This window comes from Miniopterus natalensis, chromosome 2, assembly GCF_054644295.1.
Source record: "Miniopterus natalensis isolate mMinNat1 chromosome 2, mMinNat1.hap1, whole genome shotgun sequence".
Classification (NCBI taxonomy): Eukaryota; Metazoa; Chordata; class Mammalia; order Chiroptera; family Miniopteridae; genus Miniopterus; species Miniopterus natalensis.
The window spans coordinates 52,522,678-52,541,364 of record NC_142082.1 but is presented as its reverse complement, the minus strand read 5'-3'; the positions used below and the strand labels follow the sequence as shown (position 1 = coordinate 52,541,364).

Genomic DNA, 18,687 nt, shown 5'->3' with positions numbered 1-18,687 from the left:
TCACTCAGGACCCAGCCATTCCACTGCTGAGATTTAGCCAAAAGCCCTGAGAACATAATCCACACAAAAGCTTCTACATGAATATTCACAGAAGCCTTAGTCAAAATACCCCCAAACTGTAAACAACCCAAATACACATCAACACATGAACACTCCCTAATCATCAGGGAAATGCAAATCAAAACCACAATGAGACATCACCTCACACCGGTTAGAATGATATCATCAAAAAGACAAGCAATAACAAGTGCTGGTGAGGACATGCAAAAAAGGGAACTCTTGTGCGCTGTTGGTGGGAATGTAAATTGGTGCAACCCCTATGGAAAACAGTATGGAGGTTCCCAAAATAGTAAAAATAGAACTATCATATGACCCAGTAATTCTACTTCTGGGTACATATGCAAATGAAACAATCACTATCTTGAAAAGATATCTGCACCCCTATGTTCACTGCAACATCATTCACAAACCCAAGACATGGAAACAACCAAAGTGTCCATCGACAGATAAATGGATAAAGAAAATGTGACATACACACACATAAAAAAGAAGGAAATCATGCCACTTGGGACAACATGGATGAACCTTGAGGGCATTTTGCTAAGTAAAGTAAGCCAGACAAAGAAAGACAAAAACTGTATGCTCTCACTTATATGTGGAATTAAAAAAACAAAAACAAAAACAGGTTCATAGAAACAGAACAAATTGGTGATTGTGAGAAGCCAACAGTGGGAGAAATGGGTGAAGGTGGTCAAAGGTACAAACTTCCAGTTATAAGATCAGTAAGTTCTGGGGATGTAATGTACAGCATGGTAACTATAGGTAATAATACTATATTGTATATTTGAAAGTTGCTAAGAGAGGAGATCTTAAAAGTTTTCATCATAAGGAAAATTGTAGCTATGTAAGGCAGCTATTTTCAACCTTTTTCATCTCATGGCACACAAAAACTAATTACTAAAATTCTGTGGCACACCAAAATATATATTCTATTTTTTCCTGATCTGACAAAAAGTAGGTATAAATTTGCTTAATTTACCCAAAATAATAATAATAGTAATTCCCTACCATTTTTGCTCCAAAGTGACTTTTAAAAAAATCAGGTGCCTATATTTGTATATAAGGATTTCTGGTACCAAGAATTAACCAGTCAGATGCAACCTTATTATGCAACATGACCAATAAGATGTAACTCTATTATATGACCTATATACTGATGGTTCAAGACAGGGCATTCACACAGAAGGGCTATTGTTGTGTTGGCTGCTGTAATTTTTTTATTTGACAATCTAAGGGAAAAGAGGTCAGTGCCCCTGACTAAATAGTCAGGTATTGCATGTTTTAAAAACTTTGCGGATTAAGGTTGAAAATCGCTGATGTAGGTGTTGGATGTTAACTAGACTTATTGTGGTAATTATTTCACAATGTATCCATGTATCAAATAATTATGTTGTACACCTTAAACTAATACAAATTACATGTAAGTTATGTCTTAATAATACTGATGAAAAAAGTGAGTGGATAAACAAAATGTAGTCCATTCACACAATGGAATACTACTCATCATCTCTCACCTGGTTTACTGAAATAACCTTTTAACTGGTGTTTCTTGCCCCCTTCAATCTATTCTCAAACATCAAAAGGATCTTTTTAAACTTGTCATGTGACTCTCCTGCAAATCCTCCAAGCTCCCCATTTCATTAAGGGTAAAAGACAAGATCCTTGCAATGTCCTACATGGCCCTTGCTATCTGCATATGGCATACATATAGATTTAGTGTGCACTGTGGCTACACATCCTCCAAATGACCTTTAGAGAGTCATTCTGGATTTTCATTTTTCCATCCCCACCTCATTATCTCTGACCTTACTCCTATATAACACTCCCTCTTACTCACTCTGCTTCACTCGGCTCCTAGCTATCCCTGGAACTTGCCAGGCACAGTCCTCTCTCAAGGTCTCTAAACTCCATGCTCCTCCCCCAGATAACTGCAAAAATCTCACACCCTCACCTCATTTAAATCCATGCTCTGATATCACCTTGTGAGGCGGCACCTACCCCCCACTCAAACACACACACACTGACACAGCCAGCATTTTCCTGGATTTTTTTCCTCCTTTATAACTCTCCATAGCACTTACCACCTTTAACGTTTTGTATAATTTATTTCCTAAAATGTAAGGTCTAAGAGGGGGGTGATTTCTGTCTCTTTTTCCTCCCTCCGTCCGTCCGTCCGTCCGTCCTTCCCTTCCTCCCTCCCTCCCTCCCTTCATTTTTTCCTTGTTGTATCTCCAAAGCCTGTAATAATTCCTGCTACATATTAGATCCTTAATTTGTGTACTAGTGAAAAAAACTGGGTCATTTTTATTTTTGGAAAAAGAGGAGATCATCTTATCTTCAGGGCTGCTTCACATTCAGCCATCTATGGTACATCTTCAAATCTTCTAGCACCAATTCTAAATCCAGAATTTCTTCTCTCTCGTGGAATTATTTGGGATATATTGCCAGAGAATTCACAATTTAAAAATCACAACAATTTCAGCTGCCTGTTATGAGTATTTCCTATGAAAGAATAAAGTCCAAATGCTATAGTTTCAGTGACTCACCCTGAACATTTGACATGGCTCAGGGAAACAGCCAGATGTTTTGTTCTAATGCATGACCAGCAGCCTTAGCTCCCTGACATTTTCTTTTTACTTTAGTACCTGACAGGGTTCAAAGTTATGGAGAGTGAGCCAACTGACATTAAATCTTGCCAAAGGTGAGATGATTCTAGTTCATTGGGTAAAACCCTAAGATAGAATGATTCCTTCTTCCTCAAAAACCATATTTTTATTAAATACTTTTCATCTGATTTTGCAACCCAGTGCTTCTAAATTTCCAGACATGTTTCTATAAAAGAAATATTACTGGTAAGATTTTTTTGAACCTAAAGAATTTTTATCTTGTTACAAATATTTAAATTATTTTGGTGCAGTGTTAAAGTTATATTGTATTCCACCATTGAGACTGCAAATAAAATCAGTTCGACCTTAGTGTGTCACTCACTCTGTATCACTTGTTTGTACTTTTTCTCTTTCGTTATACTGGGAGTTCTTACATGAAGGACTGATCAGTGGCTGAATTTCTATAGTCTTACAGGACACCTCCCTGTGATCACAGGTAAAGACTCAGCACTTAAATGTAATACAGTTAATGACCCAGCTTATTTATACAAGCAAAGCTCGGCATCTGGACTGAACTGAGTCATTTAACTTTCCAGTCATTTAAGTTGTTAACTACACAGTAAAACACAAATTCTAGTTGCCTATAATACACTTTCTCAGGTCATAACTAACCCCAGCTTTCAGTGACCTTGGCTGCATGCAGACTCTAACTGCCAGACTGATCTAACAACATTCAGCTCTGGTTTTGCTTGTCATGTGGATGACACACATACAAGTTAACATTGTACAGCCCCTGTCTACACACTCAGAGCCCACACCAGAAAGGTCATACTGATAAAAACAGTAAAATATCCACAGTGGGGAAATGAGTTATCAAAGAAGTATGAAAACCTTCTATTGAGGCATTTATTTTAAAGAGCAGTCAGGACAGAAAGAAAATCTCTAGCTAGTACTTGTACATACAAATGATATTTGGGGAAACAGTATTCTCCCATAGGACAGTGTTAACTGACATTACGTGTATAAATTAACTTCCTGTATGCACGGAATCTTTCAACATCTCCTGTTTTTCTAGACCATTATACCATAAGCTCTTAAGTGAAAGAATGAGTTGCAGGAATTCTGAGTCTTACTGAGAGCTCTTCCATACGACCACTGGAAAAGTGGTCTGTGCTCACAAGAAACTGGGCAAATGGTATGTACACAGGCATGTAAGTAGTAGCGACAACTACCTGGAACCCTGATGAAAGTTCTCTGGGAGTGAGACAGGCTTATTAATTCCTGTTGATAACTCAAGAGATCTGGCAGCCCCCCAAATGGAGAGCCATGGCTTTCCACTCTGCTCGGGGTCACCCCAACCAGGAAGCGAATGCGTGTGTCAGGAATGTCGCCCGAAGCTATGGGGCACCTCCAGCTGCTCACTGCGCACACACTCCTCCTGCTGCTCACTCCGGTTACTCACACTCGCCACTGCTCAGTCTGCCCACATCCCAGAGCTCGATGAGGACTTAATGCCAGCTCAAGGGAAGGGTTTTATTCTGTGGCAGCCCATAATCTTTAATATAAGACAATAATAATGACCAAAAAACTCTACCAAACTAGAGATTGAGAGGTTTAAATTCTATTCCCAGTTCAGTTAGCAATTTTTGCCTGGAGTTTCCTCTCCAGTAAACGGTGGGGGGGGGGGTACATAGTCAATAAAATTTCATCTAGATGCAAATTTCTGTGGGTTTCTTTTTGTATCACTGTCACTATAGGAGCAAGATAATATGCATTAAAAGGAAATGGAAAATGATGTCTACTATTAAGCCAGAAATATTGTAAGTCATTGAAATTATTCATTTCCATTAATACACAATCAATTCAACAAACAATAAAATGAACAGGGCTTTTTTCAAATGCCTCATGATTATCTAGAAAAAGCACAGTGCCACCTTTAACTAGTATTTTGTCATTACACTTCGGTAATCTCACAAAAAGAATTTAGATTCAGCTATCAAAAATTCAGACATTAAAGCAATTCCTCACTCTAGATTAAAAGAAATTTCCCAGTAGATCCCTGAATGTCATGCTGTTGTTTCTCATTAATTATTATAATTATTTATCATACTCCAAGCAATCCAGTGGTGTTGTAAAAATGACACTTTGCCTGACTTAAGAAACAAATTCTACAACTACAACTACAACACAATAATGTTTAAAGACTCAAGCAAACACAGGATAAAAATCTAGACCATTAAAAGCGCTGAGGAAAGATACCTTCGCTCAGGAAGCCGTTTCAAAGCCGTTCCCCAAGAGCACTGAGTAAATCAAACCTCAGTATGAGCCTTCTGTGGCACTCAGGAGTTCTCTTTCTTTTTAAGTAAGTCAGCAGTAACTTCATTGTATTTGTTGGAAGTCCATGTTATCGCTATGCAGCCAATTATAAAACCTTCCAGGAGTAACCGTTATTGCTTCAAAAGTAAAGCATTTCCTGACTCTGCAATCAGGAAACACCCTGATTGTTCAGAAGTGAAGCGCAGCAGCTTTGGCTTTCCTTAGAAAGAACATTTTAGATTTGATAACCATTCTTTCTTATGCTACTTAAATAATCACAAGTGTCCAGTACTCATTAGTAATGAAGATCAGAGATGAATCACTAGTACAATGTCCTTTTTCCTCCCAGACTTCATTGATAAACAGATGAACCTCAGCAAACATTTAAAAATGGATACAGCCCAGCTGGGCATAGCTCAGCGGTTGAGCATCGACCTAGGATCCAGGAGATCGGGGTTTGATTCCCGGTCAGGGCACATGCCCGGGTTGCAGGCTCGATCAATGACTCTCTCATCATTGATGTTTCTATCTCTCTCTCCCCCTCTCCTTTCCTCTCTCTGAAATCAATAAAGATATGTTTATAAATAAATAAATAAATAAATAAATAAATAAATAAATAAATATGGATACAAATATGAATGTGAGAATAAGCTGCTTACAAACATACTTAAAGCAAAGAAAAACTGGGTAAAATCGATATGAGTTTAACTGCTTGATTCTTTATTCATCTTTTTATAATAATTATAATAAGTATAACAAGATACAGATAAATGGGGGTAAAAAGGGAAAAGGGTGTAAATTTTTTGATGGAGGGAAACACTAGGAAACATTTCAAGTAAACTGAAAAACTGCCTAATGGGAAGACTTAACAATTTAAACTAGTCTCAATCAAACAGAGACAGTGTGGAAAAGAAATATATTTGCTTTGGAAGTAATACATGCTTTTAAGGGACAGTAGATTTCCTTTCTATTAAGATCAGCTCAGCATTTTGAAAAAAGTCCAGTTTTGTCATTTAATATTATAATTTCATCTTCAGCCAATGGAAAGTGATCAGAAGGCATATGCACATCATGAAAAAGCTCATATTAAGGAAACACTAACCATTACCTAAAAACCCCTGAGGTTTTTCCAGTCCCAGTTACTTTGGAAGCACAGTCTCATTTTTAAGGTAAAGCTGCCTGGCAATCTTAACAAGAAATAAAAATGATTTTTAAACCATTTTCACTTTTATCCAAAGGTACTTCAGCAATTCTTTATATTTAGTTAAAAATATAAAATATTATTTAAGAGATATTTTACACAGTAAAAAGAGGTCTAATTTTCACTAGGTCTAGACTCTAAATCGACTGGAGTAATACCGTGACTTTAAAATCACAGAATTTTAAAACTAAAGGTGCAGCCCACTGGTGTGGCTCAATGGTTGAGCTTCAACCTATGATCCAAGAGATCAAGGTTCGGTTCCCAGTCAGTGAACATGCCCGGGTGGGGGGCTCGATCCCCAGCAGTGGGCATGCAGGAGGCAGCCGATCAATGACTCTATCTCATCATTGATGTTGATGTTCCTATCTCTCCCTCCCTCTCCTTTCCTCTCTGAAATCAATTAAAAAAACAACACTGAACTAAAGGTGCTCTTTCTTGTTTTACAGATGTAGAAGCAAACCATTTACATCAAAAGTTAAACCAATAAAGCAGAAAATAATTAGGTTACAGGAAAGTAGACTATCTGGGGCCAAAGAAAACGGGAGTATCTCTGCGACTTAGACCACAGGCATCCAAGTTGCTTGGTTTCAGAGTCTTGGGCTTGAGCCAGAACAGTTTCCTCTTAGACCAGGCTATAATTCTAAGATACTCTCAGTCACTTTGCTCCAAATTCATTTTTGGCTCAGCAAACCTCTAACTGCTGCTTTCTTGGTAGCTTCCAAGTTAGTTCAAGCATCAGAGACAGAGAAATTCCTTAAACCGTTCAGCTAAGCTCTTCCTTCCCAGTCCATCTCACCGATCACATTGTTAGAATTCCTTCTCTGGAAAATATAATCTATGCCTTTAGAACCATTTCAAATTTGCAAATGCAGTCATATATAAAATATAAAAGAGTAACTCGCAGAAAAAAGGTGGAGAATCATGCAGTTTGACTAAGGGAACAGAATGTCCTCAGTAGCAGCTGAGCAAAGTGCCACAGGGAAAACATGAGCACAAGAAAGACAAGGTGGGGACAGAAGTCAGATGGTGAACAATAGGTAAGAACAGTCCTTTTCAAATTCTCTTTCAAAAGAAAAATCATTATTTTTTAAAGTGGATTAGTCCACAGTGTGTCATATTAGAAAATGACATAATACACAGTTAGAGATCTTAAGTTGAAAGTCCCATCCCAATATCTATTATTGTCTATAGAAAAGACATCATATCCTCTCAGCCTCTGGTTTTCTTCTGCAAAATGGGAACCACAGTGTTTACTTCAGAGGTAAGCTGGGAAAATTAAATTAAGTGTGCAAATGTGGCGGACACACTGCTGGGACAGGGAAAGCATTCAATACTGTTCAATTAAATTTAAAAAGCCAATCAGATTTGCTTGTGTAAGCAGATGGAAGAAGTGAAAAGCTGCCGCTAAATAAGAAAACGCTGTCTTCATGAAATTTAGTAGCATGGGGTACGAAATAAGTAAAATATAAAGGATTTTAGATAATAAGAATTACCAAGGAGAAAAATAATGCAGGGAAAGGGGACAGAAAATTTGGAGGGGGTGGCAGAAGATTTGCAATTTTAGAGAAAGGACTTTCTATAAAATATTTGAGTGGAAACCTCTGTTCAGCAAGGAGGTGAGCCATACCGATATGTGGGGGAGGAACACTCCAGACAGACAGAACATCAAGTACCAAGGCCTTGAAGCAAACAATTGCCTGGCATGGTCAGGAAACTTCAAGGAGCCTGTGGGGACATGGGTATCCAAATCATGCAGGACCTTGGAAGGACTTTCGCTTTTACTCTTTGTGAGACAGAAAGCCAAGGTTGGATGCTAAGTTGTGTTTAAAGGTCCCTCTGGCTGCTGTGTGATTAGACAGCAAGGGTGATGGGGCAGGGGCCTACTGTATGAATCCAGGGTGAGACAAGGGTAGCTCGCCCAAGATCAACAGCAAGAAAAGTGGCAAGAAGCTGAAAGCATCTGGATATAATTTTAAAAGCACAGTGAAGATGATTTGTTGATGTATGTAATGTGGAATGTAAGAGAAAAGAGGATGAATGGATGAACTTCATGGGTTTTGGCCAGAGGAACTAGAAAAATGAAGCTGCAGTAAAATGGGTGGAGGGGGTGGGGGGCTTAAGAGAGCAGGAGCTTAGTTTTGGACATGTTCATTTCGAGAAGCTGTTCTGCTCTGATATGTCCAAGGGGAGATGACCATAGGCAGCTGAAAATATGTGCCTAGAGCTCAGGGGAGAGAACAGAACTAAGAAAGAAAAATTAGAAGGTATTAGCATGTAGATGACATTTAAAGCCATGAGATGAGACGATTTCATCAAGAGAGTGAGTATAAAAGACACAGTGAGCAGGAGGGGGAGGAGGAGCCAGGCATAGAAAAACAGAGGGGGGGGGAGAGAGAGAGAAAGAGAGAGAGAGAGAGCAAGCACGCGCACGCTAGGCAGAGAGAGGAATATCTCCAGGAACCAACCCGAGGCACATGCTTTATAGATATGAGCAAAGGAAAATACAGCAAGAGCCAGGGAGAAGGTGAGCGGGTATCCTGAAGCCAAGAAAGGTTTCCAAGAAGGAATAGCTCTTCAAAATGAGGTCACAGGTGATTTTGACAAGAAAACGTTGATGGGGGCCTAAGGCACAAGCCTTACTGGAGTAGGTTCCAAAGAAAATGTCAAGAATGAAATCCAAAATCATAGGTACAGACAATCTATTAGGGCAGTAGCTGGAGGTACAGGTGAGTCAGAAGAGAGTTCTCCTACAAATGGAAGAAATGACAGCTTCCAATAGGGAATATTCAATAGTGAAAGGGACACTGATGGCCTAGAGAAAGAGGGTCCAATTGCTGGCAATGCCCTTAAGTGGGCAAGAGGTGTGGGAATCTAGGGCACAACGGAAGAGTCTGAACTGACCTGCTGCAAGGACAGTTCATCTCAAAGGGAAAGGCAGAATCTAAAGGCACAGATTCAGGAAGAAGTGGTGGTGGGAGTTTGGAGAATGTGTCTTCTGACTGCTTTAATTTCCTCAGTTAGACAGAAAACGTGATCATCAGCTGCGGATGTGGGAAAAGGTCAATCAGTATTAAACAATGAACATTTCATTTGATTCGATGCTAACCAAAGGCAAATTGTGAGGCAAACTTATCATTAGAAGACTCAGGCTATCTTTCTGTGCTGTAATGATATCAAATGGGACCCCTACAACCCCGTCATAGGGAAATGTGCATTTTACTCTAAGGTTTAACTTGAGAGCTCTAGTGTCAGGTGAAACTCAGGAATCAGCCAATAATTAGAAGAGAGATTTTGAAACCATGTACGTAAACTGCTTTTTCTGACTACAGTGAGATTGGAAACTATTCTATATAAGTAATATTTACATAAGAAATAAATTTTGGAAAATGATTGCATATACTTAGGCAAAAAAATAAATAAATAATACAGTTCTGGATTTTACCAAAATAAAAACAACATAGTTTGATTATAAAGTATTTGTGACACTTGTGAAAATTAATTCTATTTTTCTTTTATCGCACGTGGGTATTAATACAGATATGACCAAAAAAGTTGAAATAAGCAAACTCATTAATACAAGAGAAGCAAACTTCTTGTATAAGTGTAATCCAGAAAGTTAAATCTTCCATTTTCTCACCCCTTAAAGAGTTGTTATTTATTTATGCAAGCTGGCACTATGAGACAATTTCAAATGCAGCATAGCCTTTTACACAACCATAAAGCACTTCAATGTGAGATCAGCCTACTAGTTGTTTATTCAACTGGATGCCTTCTTTTCATCAAATAGACCAATTCCTTAAATGATACAATCTGCCAAAACTCACACAAGAAGAAACAGATGATCTGAACAGGCCTATATCTATTAAAGAAATTGAATCAATGATTAATAATCTTCCAAAACAGAAAGCACTAGGCCCACATGGGTTTGCTAGTAAATTTTATAAAACATTTAAGAAAGAAATTATACCAATTCTCTATAATCTCTTTCAGAGGAAAAAAGCAGAGACAAAAACTATAGACCAGTATCTCTCATGAACATAGGTACAAAAATCCTTGAAATATCAAGGAAATACAAAAATCCTTGAAATTGAATCCAAAAAAGCATAAAAAGAATTATACACCAAGGCCAAGTGGGATTTATCCCAGGTATACAAGGCTGATTCAACACTTGGAATCAAAGTAATCCATCACATTAACAGACCAAATAAATAAATAAATCACATGACCTATCAATAGATGCAGAAAAACATTTAACAAAATCCAACACCCATTCATTATTTAAATTCTCAGCAAACTGGGAATAGAGGGGAACTTCCTTGTCTTGATAAAGGTTATCTACAAAAAACCTAGAGCTATCATACTTAATGGTGAGAAACTCAAAGCTTCCCCACTAAGTTTCTAAGTACAAGGCAAGGATCAGGTACCCACTGATCCTTGGAAATCCTTGCTAATGCAGTAGAGCAAGAAAAGAAAACAAAAGGTATAAATATGGGAAAGGAAGGAATAAAATTGCTTCTCAGATGACATAATTGACATAATCATCTATGTAAAATATCTGAAAGAATCAACAAAATAAACTCCTAGAACTAATAAACAATTATAGCGAGGTTGCAGGATACAAGGTTAACACATAAAAGTCGATTGCTTAGCTATATGGCAGCAATGAACAAGTGGAATTTGAAATCAAAAGCACAATACCATTTACATTAGCACCCCCAAAAATAAAATACTTAGGCATAAATCTAAGTATTTACACCCAAGACCTATGTGAGGAAAACTACAAAACTCTAAAGAAAACAATCAAAGAAAAACTAAGTAAATGGAGAGATAGTCCATGTTCATGGTTAGGAAGATTCAATACTGTCCAGATGTCATTCTTCCCAACTTGATCTACAGATTCAATGTAATTCCAATCAAAATCCATAACATGTTATTTTATGGATATTGACAAACTGATTCTAAAATTTATATGGAGGGCCAAACAGCCCAGAATAGCCAACATAATACTGAAGAAGAGCCAGGTTGGAGGACTGACGCTACCTGACTTCACAATTTGCTGGACAGCTACAATAATCAAGACAGTGTGGTATTAGTGAAAAAGAAGAGACAGCCCCCAAATAGACCTACCTAAATATAGTCAACTGATCTCTGAAAAAGTAGCAAAGACAATGCAATGGAGTAAATATTTTTCAACAAATGGACATCCACATGCAAAAAAATGAATCTAGACACAGACCTTATACCCTTTATAAAAATTAACTCAAAATGGATTATATACGTATATGTAAATGCAAAAATACAAAACTCCAGAAGAAACCCAGATGACCATGGATATGCTGATGCCTTTTTAGGTACAACACCAAAGACAAAATCCATGAAAGAAATAATTGATAAGCAGACTTCATTAAAATTTAAAACTTCTGTTCTGCAAAAGGCAGTATCAAGAGAATGAGAAGCTAAGCCACAGACGGAGAGAAAATATTTGCCAAAGACACTTCTGCTAAAGGGCTGTTATCCAAAATATATACAGAACTCTCAAAACTCAACAACAAAACAAACAACCCAATTAAAAAACGGCAGAAAAACCTTAACAGATACCTCACCAAGGAAGATATACAGATGACCAATAAGCATATGAAAAGATGCTCCACATCATATGTCATCAGGGAAATGCAAATTAAAACAACAAGGAGATATCAATACACACCTATTAGAATGGCCAAAATCTAGAGCACTGCCAATACCAAATACTGGTGAGAATGCGGAGCAAGAGAACTTTTCATGCACTACTGATGAAAATGTAAACTGATATAGCCTCTTTGAAAGATAGATATGTTGAAAGATAGTTGATAGATAGATAGTTTTGTGGTTTTTCACAAAACTAAACATACTCTTACCATTTATTTGATACAGTAATTCATACACCTTGGTATTTACTCAAAAATGAATGTATATACATACAAAAACCTGCACATAGATGTTTTCTGAATATTTATTCAGAATTCCCAAAACTTGGAAGTTACCAAGATGTCCTTCTGTACATAAATAGATAAATAAACTGTAGCACATCCAGACAACGGAACGTTATTCAGCACCAAAAAGAAATGAGCTATCAAGCCATGAAAAGACACGGGAGGACCTTAAATGCATATTGACAACTGAAAGAAGCCAATCTGAAAAGGCCATATATGATTCCAACTATATAAACTTTGGAAAAGACAAAACTGTGGAGACAATAAAAAGGAGTGGGGGGGGGGGTGATTAGGCAGAGCATCGAAAATTTTAGGGGAGTGAAAATATTCTGTATAATATTATAATGATGTATTTATGTCATTTATACTTTTGTCCTAACCTAAAGAGTGTACAACACCAAGAGTGAACCCTAAGATAAACTATTTATTTTGGGTGATCATGACATGTTGATGTAGGTTCACCCTTGATAGCAAATGAACAATTCTTGTTAGTCATACTAATGTGGGTGCGGAGGCAGGGGTATATGGGAAATCTCTCTACCTTCCTCTCAGTTTTGTTATGAACCCTAAATTGCTCTAAAAAAAAGTCTTTACCAAAAAAAAAAGAAAAAAAAAGTATGCAGGTCAATACATTTGTAGTTACTCCAAAAAACACTAGAGGGAGCTTTCCCACATGAACTAGTTTACCTAAGCAAAAAAAAAAGAATTTATATGATACTAAAAAAAAAAATTTTTTAATGCCACTGTTTATAAAATATTATTACTACTGATCCCATTTTAGCTTTATAAAATGAATTACTGGAAAGTACATTAACTGGAATTTTAACTGATTAGACAAGTTTAGCAATAAAATAAGTTGATAAAATAAAGTTAGACTAAAAAAATAGCATATATCGAAATAACCAACACTTGATAACCTTTAATCTGTTATATATTTTCATACAGGACATACTAACCTAATAAGAGCATATGTCTTGGTCCTTTATCATGATCCATGAAAGTACAAAATCATCTAAACAAAATGCTAAAACTAAACACTTAATAAGCAGTTTTAACTTATGAAATGTCTAAACTCGTGAGGGGAGAGCTACTCAAGCAAGGCTAGTTGTGAAATGGAATGGGCTTGAGAAAAGAGGCAAGGGAGCCAAGGCTAAGCCCAGGGGGACCGGGACATAACAAGCTCTGGCTGAGGTCGTAGATGAAGCTGTAATATTATCAGGAAGCATAAAACACCATGGATTTCCCAGAAACCTATTTTTGTCCTGGCTTCTGTATTACTTCAGATATTTATACCACCACAACAGATTTTACACCTTGCAAACGAAAATAACACAGCATTCTCAAGCTTCTATTCGGCGACATCAAGTTTCTTATACACATAATCATTACCCACTCACTATGCAAATGTCTCCCTTCTTCTAAGAAGGAAAGTCCGAACTGCCGATACCCAAGGATAAAAAGGAAAACACACGTTCGCCTCTCTCCAAAATAACGCTGGAAGGAAAGGCAACAGAAAGCGATCCCTGATGGGGGCCTGCCCTTTCCGCAGGTGACGGAGAAGCACTGTCTCCACATGGTGACTACTCACACTGGAGCTCTACACTGCACTGTGCCCAGCCCTCCCAGTGGAACTAACCTCCTGAAAACAAAATTAAGTCACAATTGAGTGTACCTGATACAGTTAATTAATACAATGAAAACGCAGCAAGTCGCCTTTCTGGCCCTCGATCCTTCCTCTTGTCTGTGACTATGATGAACATTACCAAGAAGTTTCTGGTCAGAAAAGACTTTTTTCAAAGCCAATATTGGCTATTTAAAGATTTTTCTTCCTTGTTCATTACGTATCAGAGATTCCCCTCCTCCCCTTCTCTTGTGTGGTCTGGCTAAATGATGCCAAGGGAAAGCATATAATGATTTAGGTGCCTCGAACAACCCATTTCCCTGTCATCTTTAATTGCAGAAAACAATGAAAAGGTTCAGCCTTTCAGAGTCCTGGAGAAAGAATATATTCCTTCTATCACTCCACAGACATCTGACCTGAAACCACATTAATGAATGGAGTAATTCTAAAGCAATAAACCTCTACCTCTTAAGTCTCTGTAATGTCACTATGTTGCTTGAAAGCCACCTGGAAGAGTGCATTGTCATAGCTTTGCCCAGAACAAACCAGGCCCTACACACCCCTGGACACGCCTTGTGGGCAGAGATCTCCTCTCTCCTTCAACAGAACTCAATCACATGACACCATCACCTTTCAATTAACTGATCTGTTATGATTTTTCGAGTAATCTGGTAACTTAGTACACCAAAGCCCCCCACAAAATATCTTTACTTATCAGCTTTTAGGTATGTAAAACATTTAACTACCAAATTTTAATTCCCTGAGGAAGCTCTCAAAAAATAGAATGTGTGGCACTGAAATATTTTTCTTTATGTAATAGCTTAATTTTCTAACACCCAAAATGCTTGCTCATATCTATACTAAAATGATTAATGATTAAAACAATGCTTCAATACTGACATTACAATCAACATGACTGAAGATAAAAGAAATTAAGGAAATCTGTGCAGTGGCTACTAATAATTAGCCTGTACAGTGTAAATGTGGCCAAAATTCATTTTCATTAAAATTTCCAAACAAGGGAGCTATCTGAGCTGCACTTTGCAAAAATTCACAATTTCAAAGTCAGAAAGCAAATTCAAAGCAAATTAGCAGCCTTCTTTTTGTTGTTGTTTTTTCATACATGGACTGCTTTCAAGAAAGAATGTGATTCTTAAATCATTTGTGAACAACTTAACTGAAATAGACACTGTTTTATCGAAATAGCACCCACCTTCATTTAGAACAAATGGCTGCAGTGGACACTGCTAATTCTTGCACCTTTCCCCTTACCAATCTCCCAAACCCTTGCCTCCAAAGTAGGCCACAACGAAGGCCATGTGATCCAAGCTAGACGGGTGGCAGATAGAGAAGTGGGCATGGGACCCAAGTCAGGTCAATCTGAGTCGCTCCTTAATATTTTTCAAAAGAAGACGAGACACAGCTGTTTCCCATCTGAGGTCTCAAGCTGATGAGGAAGTTAGTTGGGCACCCCAGGTGGCCAGCTCCCTTCGCTGAAGAAAGCCTAGAGTAACACAAAATTAAACTAAGAGGAAAAGAGAATTAAAACCAAGATATGGCCCTGGCCAGTGCGGCTCAGTTGGTTGGGCACTGTCCCATGCACCAAAAGGTTGCTGGTTCAATTCCCAGTCAGGGCACATGGCCGGGTTGTGCGCTGGATCCCTGGTAGGGGATGTGCAGGAAGCAGCCAATGGATGTTTCAGAGCAATGCTTCTCTCTTACTGGCTCTCTCTCCCTTCCTCTCTGTCTAAAAACCAATTTTAAATACTTAAAAAAAGAAAAAGACAGTGGCTCTGTTGCATCATCTTTTAAAAAACCAATAAGATATGGAGAGAAAGAGTACTGGTAGGGTCAGCTCTCTGGTTGTAGACAGCCTTGGAAGTATGGCTCAGGAGCTCTGGGTCTCCAATTCTGGGGGTCACTCAGGATCCTTTCATGGGTGATAGTATTCACCCCTGTCTCTGAATACTAACTAGTAGCCAGATCTATGGGGATCACTGGGATTGGGTTCACCTGCTATGACTGAAACCCAAAGCAGCAATTGGTTACACAAAACACAAGTTTATTTCCCTCTCATACAGAAGTTCAGCTGTGGGTGCAGGGCTGTTTTGGTATTCCACCACGCCATTAAATATCAAGGACCAAGGTCCCTTCATCTTCCTGTTCTACCCTGGGGGCCTTGATCCCACTGTCCAAAACAGTGCCCGCTCTATTCCAGGCTGCAACATGTGAAAAAGGGATGAATAAAGAGAACGAGAGAGCACCACACACACACACACACACACACACACACACACTGGACACTCCCTTTCCTAAGGAAGCTGTCACACACACAAATCTACTTACACCCCACTGGCCAGAGCTAGAGGAATTCCTAGCAACAAGAGAAGCTAAAAAATAGAGTCCTAACTCTGAATGGACACGTACCTAGTTTAACATTCTATCGCTAAAGAAAGGAGAATAGACATCAGGAACAACCTGCATTCCTGTCACAATTGTCAGTGATTCATCAGAAAGGAAAAAAAAAGGCATCAGTCAGCTCTCTTCAACAAAGTGAAGCTGGGGATAGGTATAAGTCAGAGTATTTAAATCATGTAATGGTTCCAAAAAAGACTCATGTCAAAACTGCAGAAATATGTACTTAATAAAGATAAGCCTGTTCCCAAAAAAACCTTATGACCACCCTCATGGGGCTAGAGTTTCTCATTCAAAGATAATAAAGCACTTCTGATGGTAATACAGTTAGCTACATCAACAGTCCCCACTAATGTTTGTAAATATTTTTTCTAGCTAGAACCATGTTAGTGCGGTGGTCTTTATGTCAATGTTCACATTTCTATAGAGATAGCAATGGGGCAACAACCCCCAAATAACCACCTAATACTTATTACAACCTGTAATATGCCCCTGCACATAATATTCTGGTGTAGTCACAAAGCAATGAGACTAGTGAATAAATGTTTTGTCTTGGGAACTATAGATTTAATTCATTCCAATAGGCCAAACACAAAAAGCAGCATCACCTTTAAACAAGCATCTTATTATAGGAATTTATAGGGCAGCTGAGAGTTGACTTGATGTCTGTAAGTTACATCTGGGGTATGTAGTATATACATATCTGTCTTCATAAACAGTATTACCAGGTGTGATGTAAATAATTCTGGTTTGTTGTAAAGTGTGAACATCAGATCTTCAATATAGCACAGTAGGGTCGCCCGGTTCCTAGCCAACTGCTAAGTAAATATCAAAAACTATTTACACCATAAAGAACCTTTAACTTCGAACAGAGTGAGGCAGTTAAATGGAAACATGGTCCCAATATTACTTCCACAATATACAGTGTAGAGCAACTGCTATGGCCATCTGCTTACTTTTATAGACTTTGATCCCAAAAACCATAGAAGAAGAGGTGTGACATACAAATTGCTTTTAGATTCTTTACTAACACCATGCTTGTGTCCAGAAGAAAATATCTCAGCAATTTTCTTTAATATACTTTTATTTTTTACTTTTGTATATTGATTTTTCCATTAAATTTATTGGGAGTGACATTGGTTAATAAAATAAGTTTCAAGTGTACAATTCTATATACATCATCTGTATATTGTATTGTATGCCCACCACCCAAAGTCAAATCTTCTTCTGTCACCATATATCTGACCCCCTTTAACCTTCACTACCCCCCTTCCCTTCCCTCTGTTAACCACCATACTGTTCTCTGTATCTATGGTCCTGAAAGCCAATAGGAACGAAATAATTATTTGATGCAAATATCATTGTTCTATCCCATAGGCACTACAACTGTTTCCTCAAACACAAATGAGCAAAAACAAAGACATTCAGTTACTCTCCTGCTAGTCAAGTGCCATTTCACTGATAAAAGACAAGTCAGAACTTGCAAGAATTTGAATTACAAAAATATTTTAATGATATTCTGTTATATTAAAAACACTCTACTTATCAACTAAACCAGGCCAAACAGAATTCACTTAGGAACTTGCTACAATGAATACATAAAAATAGCATGCAATTATATCTTAATAACATGCAATTATACTTCTAATTGATAGAAACAATTTAATGCCTTAAATTTCTCTTTTGAGATATAAAAATCTTATGATTTGGGGTTTTCAGATCTTAAAAGTTTCATAAATTATGATTATTGTGATATGTTAAAGACCAATGCATTAGCACTCCAGTTATGTCTAGCATTTTGTTAGTGAAAAATCCATCAACATGCTTATCCTTTGTTCAACCTTAGACTCTGTTTCCATATATTCCAACTTGTATAATAAACATTCACCAATATATTTTAAATTTTATTTTACTAAAAGTTGGCTGAAATTATTAAAAACTCTTTAAATGTATATTAAATCTATGTTAATGATTAGACACTATTGAAAAATATTACAAAAATCACCTACTCGATCTTACGTTGCTTCCTCACAATCCCTAGATTTTTATAAAACTCCATATTTAGAAAAAGAAAACAAACGCGAGGCCTGTCTCTACAATGGTAATGAGCTAGATAAGATTAAATTTTTTTTCATCTTTAAGCAATATATCATAATTTATAAACCATCAACTTTCCTGAATTCTTTAAGTGGAAATTATCTCCCTCCCACTCATGGCACAGAGTAGGCACTCAACAAATACTCATTGAGTAAACTGATAAAACATTTTGTTTTTGTCCTCATAGTACTTACTACATTCTGACTTGTATATAATTTGTCTTCTTCCCTTGTGGCTCCTACAAGATTCTAAATTCCTTGTTTGCTACTCTTTCTTATCTCATTATATATTTCCTGGGCGCACAGTGTGTCTGCTTCCCTGAACTACTGTCTCCCATCTCGGACTCCTCAGGTCTTAACCCTTTTCTAAACTTATCTCCAGGGAGCTAAAGTCTGTGGG

The 18,687-nt window shown here is 37.6% G+C and overlaps 1 protein-coding gene across 2 annotated transcripts in view; it reads right to left on the bottom strand.

The window, feature by feature from the left end:
- The window catches only part of TBC1D4 (TBC1 domain family member 4), a 167,665-nt gene that overhangs the window by 68,308 nt on the left and 80,670 nt on the right, over positions 1-18,687 (bottom strand). The gene's annotated exons all lie outside the window — the stretch shown is intronic.